The following is a 15988-nucleotide window of genomic DNA, read 5'->3' as shown; positions in this document are numbered from 1 at the left end:
GCAGAGGGTTTCTGGCCTCATCAACCATCAAGCTGCTGAAAGACCTGGGAATCCATGGACAGGCTCTGCGGCACACAGTCAGATCGCTCTCTAAAGCGGCTGAAAGAAGCAGCCAGTGGATCTGGATGAAGAGGAAGGACCCCTACTGGGCTCATAGATCAGCAACATGACCCCCGTCCCCCCTCCCCATCCCACCACTAATCTGCGTCATCCCACTTGAGTACCCAGGGCAGAACCATCCACCACAGTTAATTGGGCATGGGACATAAGCGCGGGCGTGATCAACCGGCCGCTGGCCACCATCGATGAGGGTGTCTAGTGATAAAGGCCGAAACACCCAGTGATTTGATGGAACACTACTGACGATGTGTCCCAAATTGACATCTTTCCCATTCCAACCATGAGACACAACCCCCATGCCACTCTCCATAGCAAGCCTAACCTCATGAGAATACCATCTATCGGCACAATGGACAGTTTACCATCACGTCCATGTTTTTATGATTCTGCTATGTGAGGCATTATCTCATAAGGGAAATACTGGACAATCAAATTAATGACTGTCCAGGCTTCAGGATGTCTTTTTCCACGATATAAAGGTGGAATCTTTCATTGGAAACGTTTGGTTTAGCTGTTATAGAAGTTTGGGTTTTTATTGTGCTGCAAATGCATTTTCAGCTTGCGCTGTGCACATTTGCAAAGTGAGGCAATATCTCATAAGGGAAATACTGGACAATCAAATTAATGACTGTCCAGTCTTCAGTATGTCAGTTTACACTATATAAAGGAAGAAATTTACATTGGAAACGTTGAATTAAGCTGTTATAGAAATGTGGTAGTTTAGTACTGCAAATGCATTTTCAGCTCGCGCTGTACACATTTTCTAAGTGAAGCATTATCTCATGAGGGAAAGACTGGACAATCAAATTAATGACTGTCCAGTCTTCAGTATGTCAGTTTACACTATTGTTAGGTTGAAGATATATTTTATCCCATATTTTACTCTATTAGTATTGCAAAAGAATTGTTCCACAGTGTGACCTATGTTTGACCATATGGATGAGAAGACTTCAAGAGAAGCGGATGCCTGAAGACAGGATCAACGTCTACAACATCAAAGGAGGTGTGCCGAGACACACCTCTGAACCAAAAGGACTGAGACTTTAGTGCCAGAGCACTAAAAGGCATATCTGCCTTTTCAATCAGTAAATGACTGCCATTGATGTCTGTCTTTCCTCTTGTGTCTGAAATGTTTACATGTTCCTGCTGGTGCTCCCCCCTTCGTTCCTTAGTGCAAATACATTGTATTGTTTAGGGACTTCCCAAATAAAATAGAGGGCTCGGCGGAGTGTGCTCCAGAACGAAGTTGGAGATGTAACTGAGCACACCTCCGTTCGTTCTCCTCGCGAGTAAAAGATCAACTCTTGTCTTCCTTTCATTCATTTTGCCTTTGTTCAGTGAATGCTTAGGTGATTGAACCTGACATTATTTTGGTCCTTCGAGCGGGAAGCCAAGATACCTGAGGATTCCAGCGGGTGTGGTGAACTCCAGAAAGACCATGGCCATGGCAGGCTCACTAGAGAGAGCCTAAAAATCCTTTTCCAGGACTGGACCTCACCCCACCAGCTGGGATCTGACGGTTGACGGCGATCCAATGGAGGGAAGACAACAGTGGTGAGATATTTTTTTTTAGGGGGGAAGTGACTGACTGGAGGTCATTGCGCGTTAAGAATAAATAAATAAGTGTTCAGAATAGATAAATGAGCATTAAGAATAAATAAATAAAAATAAAACATAAAAAAGAAAAAAAAGCAAAGAAAGACATGAAGTAGAGATGAAATAAGAAAAGAGAAAGAAAGAAAGATAGAGAAAAGAGAAAGAAATTGTGTATAGATAAGAAATCCTGTGCATACTAGTCGATGGCAGGTCCATGAAGGACAGTGGAGTGAGAAATAAAAAAACCCTGTGAATACTAGTCAATGGCAGGTATATGACGGCGGAGTCCGAGAAATTCCGTGGAGAAAGTAGGACGGCGGAGTCTGTGTGTACACTTAAATTCCGTGTGTGAATGTTTGCGCAAACCGTATGTAAAGTGAGTGAACGGTGTGATTGGGGATTACAAATACCACTTGGTATTTTATCCGATGTAATACAGTAGGGTTGTACACAGCAGACTGGTGTGGATGCAAAGGCAATAATTCTCCACCTGAAAAGGTTGAATTGAGAATTACCACAACAGGAAATTTGAGTTGCTGTCCTACTGATGAGAAACCAGTTTTTAGAACACCTTAGGTGTTGACAAACTGGTCCAAATTTTCTAAAATGGGGATATTAGGTAGTAAAATAAAACCCAGGGATACGCTGCAGTGTAGAGATTGGAAGTTCATCGAAAAACAGGATCCTGATAAAACTCAGTATTTAGATACATGGATAACTGAACATGGCTTTAATGGTCAGTTAAATACACAAAAAATAGCCGCATTGCAGGGATCAATCATAGGAAAGACGAAAAAGACCCCAAAAAGATGAAGAAAAATGGCTTTGAGGAAACAGAATATTGGATGAGGGTAGCCTTAAAAAGAGAAGAGGGATACAGGAAACAAAAAGAGAATGAAAACAAAATAAGCAAAGGAAAGGAATGCGAAAAGTCAGATAGAGCAAATTACACTGAAATAGGAAGAGTAAAACAAAAGGATGATGAGACTTTTGAGCAACACAAAGTGAGAATGACAGCTGTGTTTAAAAATCACAGCGGGCTACAGGAAAATGGTAATGTAAATGGGCCATTTCAACAGAAGTTGAAGAATGCTTTACATGCAGGCTCAAGAGAGGTAATTCATAAGTGGGTAAATAAACATTTCATTTGCCTGCCAACAGGTACCCTGGAGGAGTATGTAAATCACGCCCTCCATGCTGAGAAGATAGAAAATAAAAAGAAGCAGAGGTCTATAGACAGGACAGGTCAGGTAGGACAGGTAGGAGAGGAGGTCTTTTATCGAGGTGGAAAGGGCCGGTAGCTTTAGAGGACAAAGGGGCAGACGACAGAGAGGAGGAAGAATAGGAAGAGGAGCAAACAGGCAAAATACATCAGGCTGCTGGCGTTGTGGTAAAGAAGGCCATATAGCAAGAGATTGCCCTGAGAAAAAGCAACCTTCAGCATGACTAGGATAGGAAGCATCTAAACAGGATTTAGAGGCTGATCAAGGAACAGATGAGTTTCTAGATGAAGAGGTCCTCCTAAATTTACAAGAGATATTGGCCTTTGATGAAATAACTGAGCTGAAATAACCTTATTGGTAAATGGGTCACCAATTACCTTTTTATGTGACACTGGTGCATGTAGGATTGCTTGTAATAAATTAATTCCAAATGATAGAGCAAGAGAAATGTGTCATAGTCAGATTTGCAAGTGGAAAACTGTCTAGAGTAAAAGAATTAGAACCTGTGTGGTTGAGGGACCCAGAAGGACACTGAGTTGGTTGCATGAATTGAAATTAGGTTTACTTTTACAGAACAATGAGAGCCCAAGTTGTGGGGATGTGATTAATTTACAGAAAAAGATTATTGATGGCACAATTTATACTTACATGATCCGACAGACAAGGTATATCATTCTGATGATGGGTTTTACTTAATTGTATACTTGTGTCTTTTTCAGAAAGAGAGGAGTAGGTGTTGTGAAATCTTAATTGAATGAAGAAGTGAGCATGAGAAACCCTTGTAGGAGCATAGGTGTTTCCTGATTTTGTAGTTTTTGATTTGATACCTTGATAGTTTTGAGTGGCTTTGGTAAGGCTACAGTGAATTTGGAAAATTAAAAAAAAAAAAGGAGTGAGGAAAGTTTGACAGAGGGCAATGGGTATTGGTGTAATCGTAACTCATGAGTGTGCTGTAACAAAGAGTTAACAGCTCTTTGAAGTTAGATGCTCGTTCCCAAGTAGGGGGAGGAAGTCAGAGAGAGAGTTTGGTGATTGAAGAAGGTGTGACTTGAACAAATGAATAAGGATAAGAATTAGGTTCTGCTGTAAGGATGATTTGAAGAAATAAATATGTTATGTTTCATACTTCAGTTGATGATCTTTCTATTAAGGTAACTGTAGTTAGTAACTGGAATGAAATGCACAGATGGAAATGACACGGAAAAAAAAGATGGTAATTTGATAAGAAGGGCTAGTATTTACATTAGAAATAGAAATAGAAATAGAAATAGAAATCCCTTTATTGTCATTGTACTCAAGTGTGCAACGAGATTAGAGGGCTCCCCTCTCCAGTGCAATACAACAATAATACAGACAAATATATAAATTAGATAAATAAATAAGACTGAATAGGGCATATAGAAACACATCACAATGCTGTTTTGCAAGGTTAGGGTGGTCTCGTGTGTGTGTGAGAGTTCAGTATGGAGATGGCTCTCGGAAAGAAACTGTTTCTCAGTCTATTGGTCCTTGATTTGATGCATCTGTAGCGCCTGCCAGAGGGCAACAGGTCGAACAGGTGTGAGTTTGGGTGGGTATTGTCTTTGACGATGTTGAGAGCCCTTCTGAGGCACCGGGCGGTGTAGATGTCCGACAGCGAGGGGAGAGGGCAGCCAATAATCCTTTGCGCTGTTTTGACTGTCCTCTGGAGCCTCACTCTGTCCGCCTCAGTGCAGCCGCTGTACCAGGTGGAGACAGAGTACGTCAGCAGGCTCTCGATGGACGAGTGGTAGAAGGCCAGCAGCAGCTTCCTGTCCAGGTTGAATTTCCTGAGGACTCTCAGGAAGTGCAGACGTTGGCGGACCTTCTTTACCACTGCTGTGGTGTTGTGACTCCAAGAAAGGTCATCGGAGATCTGTACTCCCAGGAACTTGAACGTGTGGACCCTCTCCACACACACGCCTTCGATGCAGAGGGGGGGCGGCAGCGTCTTGTTCCTCCTGAAGTCGACGACAATCTCCTTTGTTTTAGCAGAGTTAAGGTGCAGTCTGTTGTCCTTGCACCAAGTTGTCAGTCTCTTTACCTCCTCTCTGTAGGCTGTCTCGTAACCTTCCGAGATCAGACCGACCACTGTCGTGTCGTCAGCAAACTTGACGATGGTGTTGTTGCCGTGGGCCGGGCTGCAGTCGTAGGTGTAGAGGGCGTACAGGAGAGGGCTCAGCACGCATCCTTGGGGGGAACCGGTGCTCAGCATGAGGGTGGAGGACGTGTAGGGGCCGAGCAACACAGTCTGGGGTCTGTTGGTCAGAAAGTCCTTAATCCAGATGCGTGTGAGGGCAGGGAGGCCGAGAGTGTCCAGTTTGGCGACGAGGATGTCTGGGATGATCGTGTTGAATGCCGAGCTGTAGTCCACAAAGAGCATCCTTGCATAGCTCCGCTGTTGTTCCAGGTGGCCCAGTACAACATGCAGAGCAGTGTCGATGGCGTCCTCAGTGGATCTGTTAGCCCGGTATGCAAACTGGTAGGGGTCCAGAGTGGGAGGAAGGCAGTCCCTGATGTGCTGGAGAACCAGCCTCTCGAAGCACTTCATAATGACTGGTGTGAGAGCAACAGGACGGTAGTCATTCAGGTGGACGGCTGGTGACTTTTTGGGGACAGGAATAATGGTGGAGGTTTTCAAGCAGGAGGGGATGACTGCCTGAGCCAGGGAGCGGTTGAAGATCCTGCAGAAAACATGTGACAGTTGGTGGGCACATGCTCTGAGGACCTTGCCTGGTATTCCGTCGGGTCCAGTAGCTTTTCCTGGGGTTGACCGTGTTCCTCTACGATGAGTGGGGGGGAGTTGGAGCTTGAAGTGCGGGGGTGTGATGGTTGGGGCGAGTCAAAGCGAGCGAAGAAGCAGTTAAGCTCCTCTGCCAGCGATGCACTCGGGTCTGCAGAGGTCGTGCTGCTGCCACGGAAGTTGGTGATGCTCCGAAGACCCTGCCACACCTCCCGTGGTCTGTTACTGGCAAGGTGGGCCTCCAGCCTCCCCTTGTAGGTTGCCTTTGCTAGCTTGATGCCTTTGCTCAGGTCAGCACGAGCCACCCTGTACTGGGCTTTGTCGCCTGACCTGAAGGCAGCGTCACGGGCCTTGAGGAGAGCGCGAACCCTGCTGGACATCCAGGGCTTCGCATTTGGGAAGGTCCGTATAGTCTTTTGTTGGGACACAGTTTCCATGCAGAACTTGATGTAGTCCAGTACACAATGCGTGTAGACATCAAGGTCCTGATGATCAAAGAGGTCCCAGTTTGTGTCATGAAAGCAGTCCTGTAATTCACTCATGGCGTCGTCACGCCAGGTTTTCACAGTCTTTGTGGTAGGCCTGAATCTGCGCCTGAGAGGGGTGTACGCAGGTGCGAGCTGCAAGGACAGGTGGTCTGACTGGCCGAGGGGGGCGAGTGGGAGGGCTCTGTATGCGTGCTTGATGTTCGAGTACACATGGTCGAGAGTGTTGTCTCCCCTCGTCGGGCACTTGACATGCTGGTGAAACTCTGGGAGTACAGTCTTTAAATTGGCCTTATTAAAGTCTCCCGCTACAATGTGACCGCCATCAGGGTGCGCCCGCTGATGTTTATTGATGACGCACGCGAGTAGCGAGAGCGCCGTGCTAGTGCTAGCGTCGGGAGGGATGTAAACAGCTGCGAGAATCACTACCGTTAGCTCCCTCGGGAGAAAATAAGGCCGGCATTTAACGGACATGAACTCGATGTCGGGGGAAGAGTGCTTCTCGACGATCGTGCTATCGCCGCACCAGTTCTCATGCACGTAAACACAGAGCCCCCCGCCCCTCCTCTAACCGGTGTCCCTCGTCCGATCCGCGCGATGTAGCGAGCGCCCGGCCAGCTGGATGCTAGCGTCGGGGACGTCTGCGTGCAGCCAGGTTTCCGTGACGACGATCACACTGCTATCGCGCACATAGCGGTTTCCCAGGATTTGTAATCCCAGGTCGTCGATTTTGTGGACCACGGATCTGGCGTTGGTGAGGTGCAGACTCGGTAGTGGTTGCCTATGGGGCTGCCGTCGCAGCCGTTGCAAGACACCGGACCTGCAGCCTCGCTTCTGCTTCCTCTCTCTGCGTCGCCTGCGCCGCCTCCCGGTCCCGATGACCAGCCACGGTGAGCCGGGCAGCCTCGCCAGTTCGTTCGGAATTTTGCGATCATAGCAAAATTCCTCTGTGATGGTTATTTCGCATCGATATCCAATGTTCACGATGTCCTGGCGGGTATATCGATGTTGTGCCTCAGTTGATGCCAATAAGAGCAAGCAAACACTAATAAAAAGTAATAAGGAGCACTGTGAGGGGGAGCTGTTAGCCGCTGCGTCCATGCGCGCCGCCATCTTAACATCCAAGGAATTAAAGCAGAGAAGAAATTAGAGACTACAAATAACATTGATGTGTACTTGTTCACTTTGAGGTAGAACTGGTTGAAGTAAAATGAGTCATAAAGTTAGAAAAATAGGAAATAAAAATAAAATTAACATGCTTAAGATTAACAAATTATTGTAAAGTCTGAGTTCCAAATTATGCAGAAATTACTGTGCCACTGAGTAAAATGATGAATGAGGAAAACCTCTAAATGACATTGTCCTTACACTGGACTGATAAAGCATATTCAGCTTTTGTGAAAGGAAACAAGTGTTCGTATTAAGTATGGCACTGACCCTTTGTCCAGATGCAAAAGGCCTTAGTTTTAGTGTAGAAACATGGAGATAAGATGAAACCAATCGCATACTTCTATTCCAAACTAGACAACGTAGAATGTGCATTGAAGCACTGCATGAGAACAGTTAATGCAGTATCTATTGCTGTAGATATAAGATTAAGATAAAGATGGTATTTTATTAGTCCCACAATCTGGAAATTGCAGAAACAAGTGCAACCATAGTTTTGTTCCATCCTCTGGTTTTGAGAGTACCACGTGCGGTTTCTGCATTGCTTTTGCTGATGAACATGACGTTTTTGTCACCGGCGGGACATTTATAGTGTATGAATACATTGTTATCAAAACCACATCTGATTATAGAGAGATGTACAACATTAAACCCGGCTGTCATTATTATGTCAGGAGGATGGTACAAAACTAGATTGTTATGAGTTAGTAGAAAAAAGTAACCAAAAGTAAAGGCATCAAAAAGATTCGCCTTCAGAAAACGGAGAAGTGCTATTTGTAGATGGAAATAAATAAATAAATAAATAAATAAAATACTGTAGTTGTATCAAATGACACTGGGAAAAAGAACTTAGCAGTTACTCCTCAAATTACTCAGCTCATGCAACAGAATTAGTATCTTAAACAAAAGCGTGTAAACTAAAGAGAGTAAATTGTGTTACTATTTACACATATAGTCGTCTTAAAATGTGTAGCGCATACATTGCATAAGTGTTTTCCTTGAATACACATTGCAGACAATACAGCTAAAGAAGCTGTTGCGGACATACACGTTTTAGTGATAGAAGTCCCAAAGTTAAACAAAGGCTTTGGAGGAAAATGGTGTAACATCGCTACGTGATCTCTGTATGACCAAACAATAATCTTTACAAATGGGCTGCTATATTGAGTCATGGGATAACACATGTCTCAACAGGGGAAATGGTGCATCAGATATTACGTTATTATACGGCTTACGGCTTTAATGCTTATTCGAAACATTTTTGTAGGGCATGTTTAACGTGTGCGAAACACAATTCACAAGGTAATTTGAGTCCACGCAGAGGACGCTTTCCTACACCACAATATCCATTTCAAATTATTCATATGGACTTATTTGATAAAAACCAAAGTGAAGAAAAAAAATAAAATAAATGTTTGGTCATCATAGATGTGAATTCGAAATGGTTAGAACTCTTTCTAACCAACAAATCCAGATGCATTGACAGTGGCAAAAGTACTTTGTAAGGATATCATTCCGAGATATGGTATTCCTGAAAATAATAAACAGTGATAATAGTACCCATTTTGTTAACTAACTTGTGAAAGAGATAGGAATGTTTCACGTTGATTTGAAAGATAATTGTGCTTACCACCCTCAAAGCTCTGGATTGGTGAAAAGAATGAACAAAAAAAAAAAAAGTGAAAAGGCTATGCATTGAGGAAACGGGGAGGCAGTGGACACAGTGTATGGAAATTAGTAAAACTGTTTGTAAAAACGACAAGCACTGTGACTTTCCATTGAATGTTATGCGAGTCGCCTCTCTGTCCACTTTTAAACCTCGCTTGAAGATGAATATTCGGGCCTTTGACTCAGCATGAGACTGTTGCTGTTCTGTTGTTTTTCTGGTATCTACTGTAAATGTGTTTATGTGAGTTAATTTGAGTTATATACAGAGAGTTGCACTGTATTGTATTTCATTGTATTTAGGACCGAGACGTTGTAAAACATTGTTTGGAAGGCCTTATAGAATACCTCAAATTTAAGAACAAATGGGAAATAGATGCTGAAGCAACTTTAGCTGACTACATGTGAAAAGTGTTAGAAAAACAAAGACAGGCACAAATTTAGAGTGGTGAGGATCTTTCTGTCTCCTAGCAGGGCACTAAACTAGTGGAGCCAGGAGACTGGATGCTTGAAAGACGTTTGAAGATAAGACATATGTAATTACCCAAGGGGGAATGCCATGTTTAGTTTTATTGACAGCTCTCACAGCTGTAAATATAGTAGAAGAGTCAACATTGGTTCATTTGACACATGTAAAAAGGTCATTTTGGTTGAAATCTCCTACAAAGGAGATGAGCGGAAGTCTGATGATAGGGTGGTCTTATTTCATAAGACACCAGACTAAGTAGAGGGGATATTTCAGACAAAATGACCCTGAAGTGGTTAAAAGCAGCTGTTCTATGTTGGATGTATACAATTTTATTCTGATATTTTTGTTGTTGTGTTATATGTGGGAACAACCCAGAGTTACATAAACAAACTATGATGTGACTATAGTACAATACCAACAGTAAGAATCCCAATTACTAATCAAAATGGATTTGCAAACACCAAGCAGATAATTGAAAAAAAAAAAGTGATGGGACATATTTGTGGAGCTTGGACGACATGTTGATAGATTTGAGTTGGAACCATGAGTAATACTCAAGTGGGCAACTATTGGTCCACAGAACAAAGTTACAGGAGAAAGTCTGTACTTTCGTGAAAAGATAGCAATTGGACAACGAGATATCCAAAATAAGCAAATGAAATTGTATTATTGATATTATATTAATGCTTATCTTGATAATACATGTATGGATTGGGTCAGCGTGTATCCTGTGACTAGAGTTGATGTAGATGAACATGTTTTCTATGATAGTTGCTCTTGAAAATTTAAATAGCATTAATGTTGCTGACAGAGCTAAGCGGTTAGGAATCTTTTCACCACCACTGTGTCTGGTTTTGATAGTGGTTGAAATAAACTTCAATCCACTATCAAGAGGGGAAATCTGGTGGTGGTGTGGATATGATAGATCATTTGATAAATCACCCAAAAATGTAAAAGGTTTTGAGACTTAGTGCATATCTGTATGTGTTTTTCATAACTAGGCCCTGCTTATAGATTATTGGTAGTTTCTGGAGAGTGCCATTTCACAAAATGTAATTGATTGATCGTAAATGGTATGTTTTATATTGTTTGTTAATAAACTGTGTGAACTGTCCAATGTCATGACAGGACATCGGTGACGTTAAAAAAGAGAAAGCAGAGTATCACGGCAAAAAAAAAAAAAAAAATGATTCAACATACATGGAAGCCATCGGTGTTCTCCTTAGTGTAAGTAAGTAAGTAAGTGTAAATTAACAGATCAAGTAACAGGATTTGAGTCCTCGAACGAAGAACAAAGAACGCAGACAGGTCAACTGCATCATCACAACGTGCAAAAATTAGGTAATTGGACGCAAAGTGGGTTTGAAACTGTGCATGAACGGCTATCAACCAATCTCTAATGGCATTCCGAAACAGGATGACTGTTGATGTATTGTTGGATGAGAGAGGTGGTGTTTGTGCTATGTTCGGTGAACAATGTTGCACATTTATTCCCAACAACACAGCGGTGGGTGGTCGTCTAACCAGGGCCATAGAGGTCTCAGGACTCTTCATGGTAAAATGAAAGGACAACTGGTCTGTGTATATATATATATATACACATATATATACACATATATATATATATATATATATATATATATATATATATATATTTGTTACTTTGGAATAAAGACATTAAATTGATGTAATTTTGTTTTAGAAAAATGCTGTAGTTTTTTTCTCTGAATACAACCTACAAACGGTTAAAAAGGACATTCTGAAATGTTTTTTTTTTGGGCTATCAAATATTTAGTTTGACACTCAAACCGCACACTATTCGTGTCAATTTGTTTGGTTCTATCTCCATGAGTATTTTTTTGTGGTGCATCAAAAGCGTGTTTTAACTTACTTAGGTAAGACAGGTTTAGTGGAGAGATGAGGCCAAACAGCATCACACATCTATGTGCAAGAGATGGCAACTGACAAAGAACCTTCACACCTACAATAACTGCCCCGATGTAATGTGGTGGCTGAAGATCCTCTTCCTCCCGGACAACAAACACCACCATGGTGCACTTGGCAGGCTCTTGATCCAATTCATCCTACAGACCACCATGATAAAAGACAAATTCATTAGAGTTATTTAGATTAAATTTTTTTCCACCATGAAAAAAAAACAAACAACATATATATGTGTGTGTGTGTGTGTGTGTGTGTGTGTGTGTGTGTGTGTGTGTTTATATATATATATATATATATATATATTTTTTTTTTTTTTGGAAGCATCTTTCAGGACACTCAAGGCCGCTGTACAGAGTAAAATACGAAAGTAAAAACACAAATACGGGTAGAAACACCAACACGTAAATCAAGCAGGATAAAATACAATAAAGTGGATGAGGGACATATCTGGAATTGGAGAGAGTAATTAAGGCGGAACAGATTGGTTTTGAGTTTAGTTTTAAACACAGGGAGGGTGGTGCAATTACAGAGGTCAGGTGGAGAGAGTTCCAGAGCTGGAGAACCGAATCGCTGAAGGCTCTGTCCCCCATGGTGGCAGGCAAGGGGTGGAGTGAGGAGGATGAAGACCGGAGAGCGCGGGATGGAGTGGGAATATGGATGATGTCTGAAAGGTAGGGAGGGGCGAGGTTGTGAAGAGATTTGAAAGTCATGTGTCATGTCATTATCCACTCCGCTTATCCGGTACAGGGTCACGGGAGGGTGCTGGAGCCTATCCCAGCTGACTACGGGCGAAAGGCGCACTACACCCTGAACTGGTCGCCAGCCATAGATTTGAAAATATATAGAAGAATTTTGAAAATGATTTGTTGATTGACTGGAAGCCAGTGGATCTGCTGAAGGATGGGGGGTTGATGTGATAGGTGGAAGGTGATTGGAATCCATTGCACATCCTTGAGGCACCCTAAAGCTCCCGTATGTCTGTCACTGAGTCTTGAATTTTTACTTAGTACACTCTAAAAAAGGATTGGTTAAAAAAACTACCAATCTATTTGGTTAAGCTTATTTTGGTTAGATTAACCAATAGATTGGGCGGTCAATGACCAATCCGGTTGTTTATAAGAATACCAAATACATTGGTTATCCAAACAACCAATGAATTTGGTTACAGAAAGGACACTTCACTAGCCCAACTGTTTTGCTACATAGTGTGTAGTGTGCGTCAGACCTACTGAACGAGTATATATTAATTTACAATTTATTTATGTTAATTTAAATTATATTATCTCTATGAATCAACAAGAAATATTGGTACCATTTATGTCATTAATTTAGACATAAATAGTCTGGCGTTGCATTTCACAAACCACGTTGTCTCTCATCGCAAACTTCCATTTTGACTTTTGGATCGAGACGCTACAGGAGTGGGGATTAGAAAACTACGTGGAAAGATTCAAGGGTAAGTATGGAGACTGTTTTTAATGGTTGTACTTCAGCTTGTATTCCCGGGGCTCTCCAAATGGCATGCGCTCCGAGATAAACATCAGACAAGTGTTTAATACTGTTTAATTTACGTATGTATAGCATTTGAAATTAATTACATCTGAGCAGTCTAAACCCTTATTTCAAATGTCCCAAATGTTAACCAGTGTTTGAATCGCTTTACACAATAGTGTTTGCATGGGTAAAATGTTAGAAATGTGTTTGGCCACCATTGGAAGCTGGCGCTGTTTCGTCCCGTTTGCACCAAAGGAAGTGAAGAAGACGGAAGGCGGGAGCAGACGAAAGCAGGCTTTAGGCGGCTACTTGCTGTATATGGCGTCGGGGGGGCGGTCAGTGTAGAAAGAAGAGTAACTGTTAACATCCGCACGGTATTACATGCCTAGTCCTGAACACAACCTGTAACGGCGAGTCCCTGAAATGTAATTGTATTCTCACGGTAAGTCTTTGTTGTCACTCTCATGCTAGAGCTCTTCGGAGAATGTTTGCTGCGCTGGTTTTGAAAATGTGAAAACGCCCGCCATTAAACGACGGTAATGGCTTTTCCAATGTTTTTCGTCAACTGAGCAATTTTTACTTTCGTGAGAACGGTCAGGAAATAAAACATATAAGGCTATTGTTGTATACTGCCAAGAAATTGTATTCAAATAAAGCTAGTACACCCGCGATATCAATGTATTAGAAGTGCGTGTGGTTATCAACAACGTTGAAGCCCACAACATTAACTTAGCATATTGGCAATGTCGACGTGTTCAAGCTGCTTGTTTTGGAGGAGGACTGACACCTGCTTCATAAGATAACCTGCGCTGATTTGTGTTCAAGCATTCCCCTCTCTTCCAAACCAGTAAACCTGGGGGAAACACTGAATGATATAAGTTTGCAGTGTATATGCACTGCCGAGAAAATAATACATTTGTTTATTTCTAGGTATTAGTGCTTGGTGTGTGATGCTTGAATCTCAATTAAAAAGGTATAGTATCAAAAGCATAATGTCATGTATAAGGACTGTGTGATAATATATTAGTTTTGTTCTTTTTCAGAGGAAGAAATTGACAAGGAGAGTTTTTCATGTCTTGCTGATGATCTGGTGAAAGACATGTTTCCTAAAGTGGTTCCACGGGCCAAGTTCATCCAAAAACTACAATACTTTCTGAAGGTGTGGCATTAATTTTGGACAGTACATGTATAGAGTTGGTGTGAAGCATGGTTTACATTTGTTTTAAGTGCCATAAAGAAATCTTTCAGGTTTCACATTTTAACAATGACAATGAGGTCTATTTGTGTTACCAAGATGCATGCATGCACACATTCCAGAAGTAAAGTTCAAATTGCAAACATTTGTTAAATGCTGACCGAGGTAACGAAATGTTTTTTCAATTATTGTTTTAGTTATTTTGTTAGTTTTCATTAACTAAAATAACTGTCTGTACAATAAACTGTATTTTTCTATTCTCATTCCAGCCTGGAAACAGACCCCCTTGCCTGTCAAAGGGAATGGATAGAGGAATGTGCGAAGAGAGGGGTCACATGCCAGCCCAAGTGGTTGCCTCTGGGACCACAGTCTTGGCAGCAAATATTTTCTACGTCCTTTTATGACGACTAGTTTACCAGTTGGACTCTCTTGTCAAAATTGGATATGATGTGGAATACCCAACAGAAGCTGCTGATGTGTGGATGTTTCTTCAGAGGTGCGTGTGTATGGCATTGCCATACCCTCTGATGTCTTAACTCCAAGGACTCAAGAACTAATTATCAAAACAAAATACAATACAGCTTTATTTATATAGCGCATTTTTCAACAGCTGGAGCTGTAAAAAAAAAAAGCGCTTTTGATGTGGTGTAATATTAATTTGTGGGAAATTAGCACACAAATTAAAAGATATAAACACATACAATAGATACCAGAAGAACAACGACAGTCTCATGTCGAGTTGAAAACTAAAGAATAAAAATTTGTCTTGAAATGTGTTTTAAAAGTGGACAGAGAGGGGGCTCACCTAGCATTTAATGGAAGCTCATTCCATAGGGAAGGACTGGCAATTGTAACTTGTGTTTTGTTATCACTGCATTAACTGTTCCAAATGCTATTTACTAAATATTTTGTATACTGTTATGTATTGTATTATGTATGCATTGTAATATATAGTGTATTGTTTTTTAAATTAAACTGAACTGCATTGGTGCTTTAACCTTGCTCATTATTTTATTCCAGATACCAGTGTTAAATTCCAAGCCTGCAGTACCAATCAATAATGGTACCATTTTAACCAATTAAAATAGTCATTATGAACCAATATAGATGGTTCCAGTCCAACCAATTTATATTGGTTGCTTGTGCACAAATTAACCAATATCTTGGTCAAAAGGACTGACGTGTATTGGTTGGAACCTACAACCAATAAACATTGGTTAAAAACGCTATCTATTCTCAATTGGTTGTTTTAACCAAAAGATCAGTCGGACACATAACTACCAACTAGATTGGTCAATTTTAACCATTTTTTTGGTTAATCTCACCAATCCTTTTTTAGAGTGTAAACTGAATTTGAGCATATGCAGTATTGAATTTTTGGTGAGGAGACCTTTTTTTTGAGGAATTAAAAACGCATTTTAAAGTCCTACATTCAAGTTTATTGGGATATAGTTCTCAACAAAAACATTATGATCGAAAAATTCAGAATCAAATTAAAAATATACAATTTATGTAATTCGAATTCAGTTTTTCAATTCAATAATTCAGTGTTCAATTCAAAACATTCAGGTTTCAATTCAAATATCAAAGTTAAGATATTCACATTCAAATAACCAATATTCAGATTTAGTTTCAAGTGGGACAAATATCAGACCATAGTCCAGCAATTAATCCAAACTCTGTGTCAAATTAAGTGATGATTGTACTGCCTTTATTATTTTAGAGGAGGAGTAATACCTGCTGCTGTATCTTCTAGTGCTGGACGATTAATCAAAATTTAAATCGTGATTTAGATTTCTTAATTTTGAAAATGTTCTAATTGAGGGAAAAATGTTTCAGATTAAGAAAGAGTTCAAACAAATTACATAT

The 15988-nt window shown here is 41.1% G+C and overlaps 1 long non-coding RNA gene across 1 annotated transcript; it reads left to right on the top strand.

The window, feature by feature from the left end:
• The first annotated feature begins 13230 nt into the window (after positions 1-13230).
• On the top strand, positions 13231-14815 carry LOC148316025 (uncharacterized). The gene is made up of 4 exons (XR_015840428.1): positions 13231-13366; positions 13855-13897; positions 13968-14083; positions 14389-14815. It is a non-coding gene; the product is annotated as an uncharacterized LOC148316025 (long non-coding RNA).
• The last annotated feature ends 1173 nt before the right edge of the window (positions 14816-15988 follow it).

The sequence above is a fragment of the Idiotropiscis lumnitzeri genome, unplaced genomic scaffold (assembly GCF_059441095.1).
Source record: "Idiotropiscis lumnitzeri isolate Australia: NSW breed Sydney's pygmy pipehorse unplaced genomic scaffold, RoL_Ilum_1.0 HiC_scaffold_25, whole genome shotgun sequence".
Classification (NCBI taxonomy): Eukaryota; Metazoa; Chordata; class Actinopteri; order Syngnathiformes; family Syngnathidae; genus Idiotropiscis; species Idiotropiscis lumnitzeri.
The sequence above is the reverse complement of the archived record's forward strand: the minus strand, read 5'-3'. Positions and strand labels throughout refer to the sequence as shown.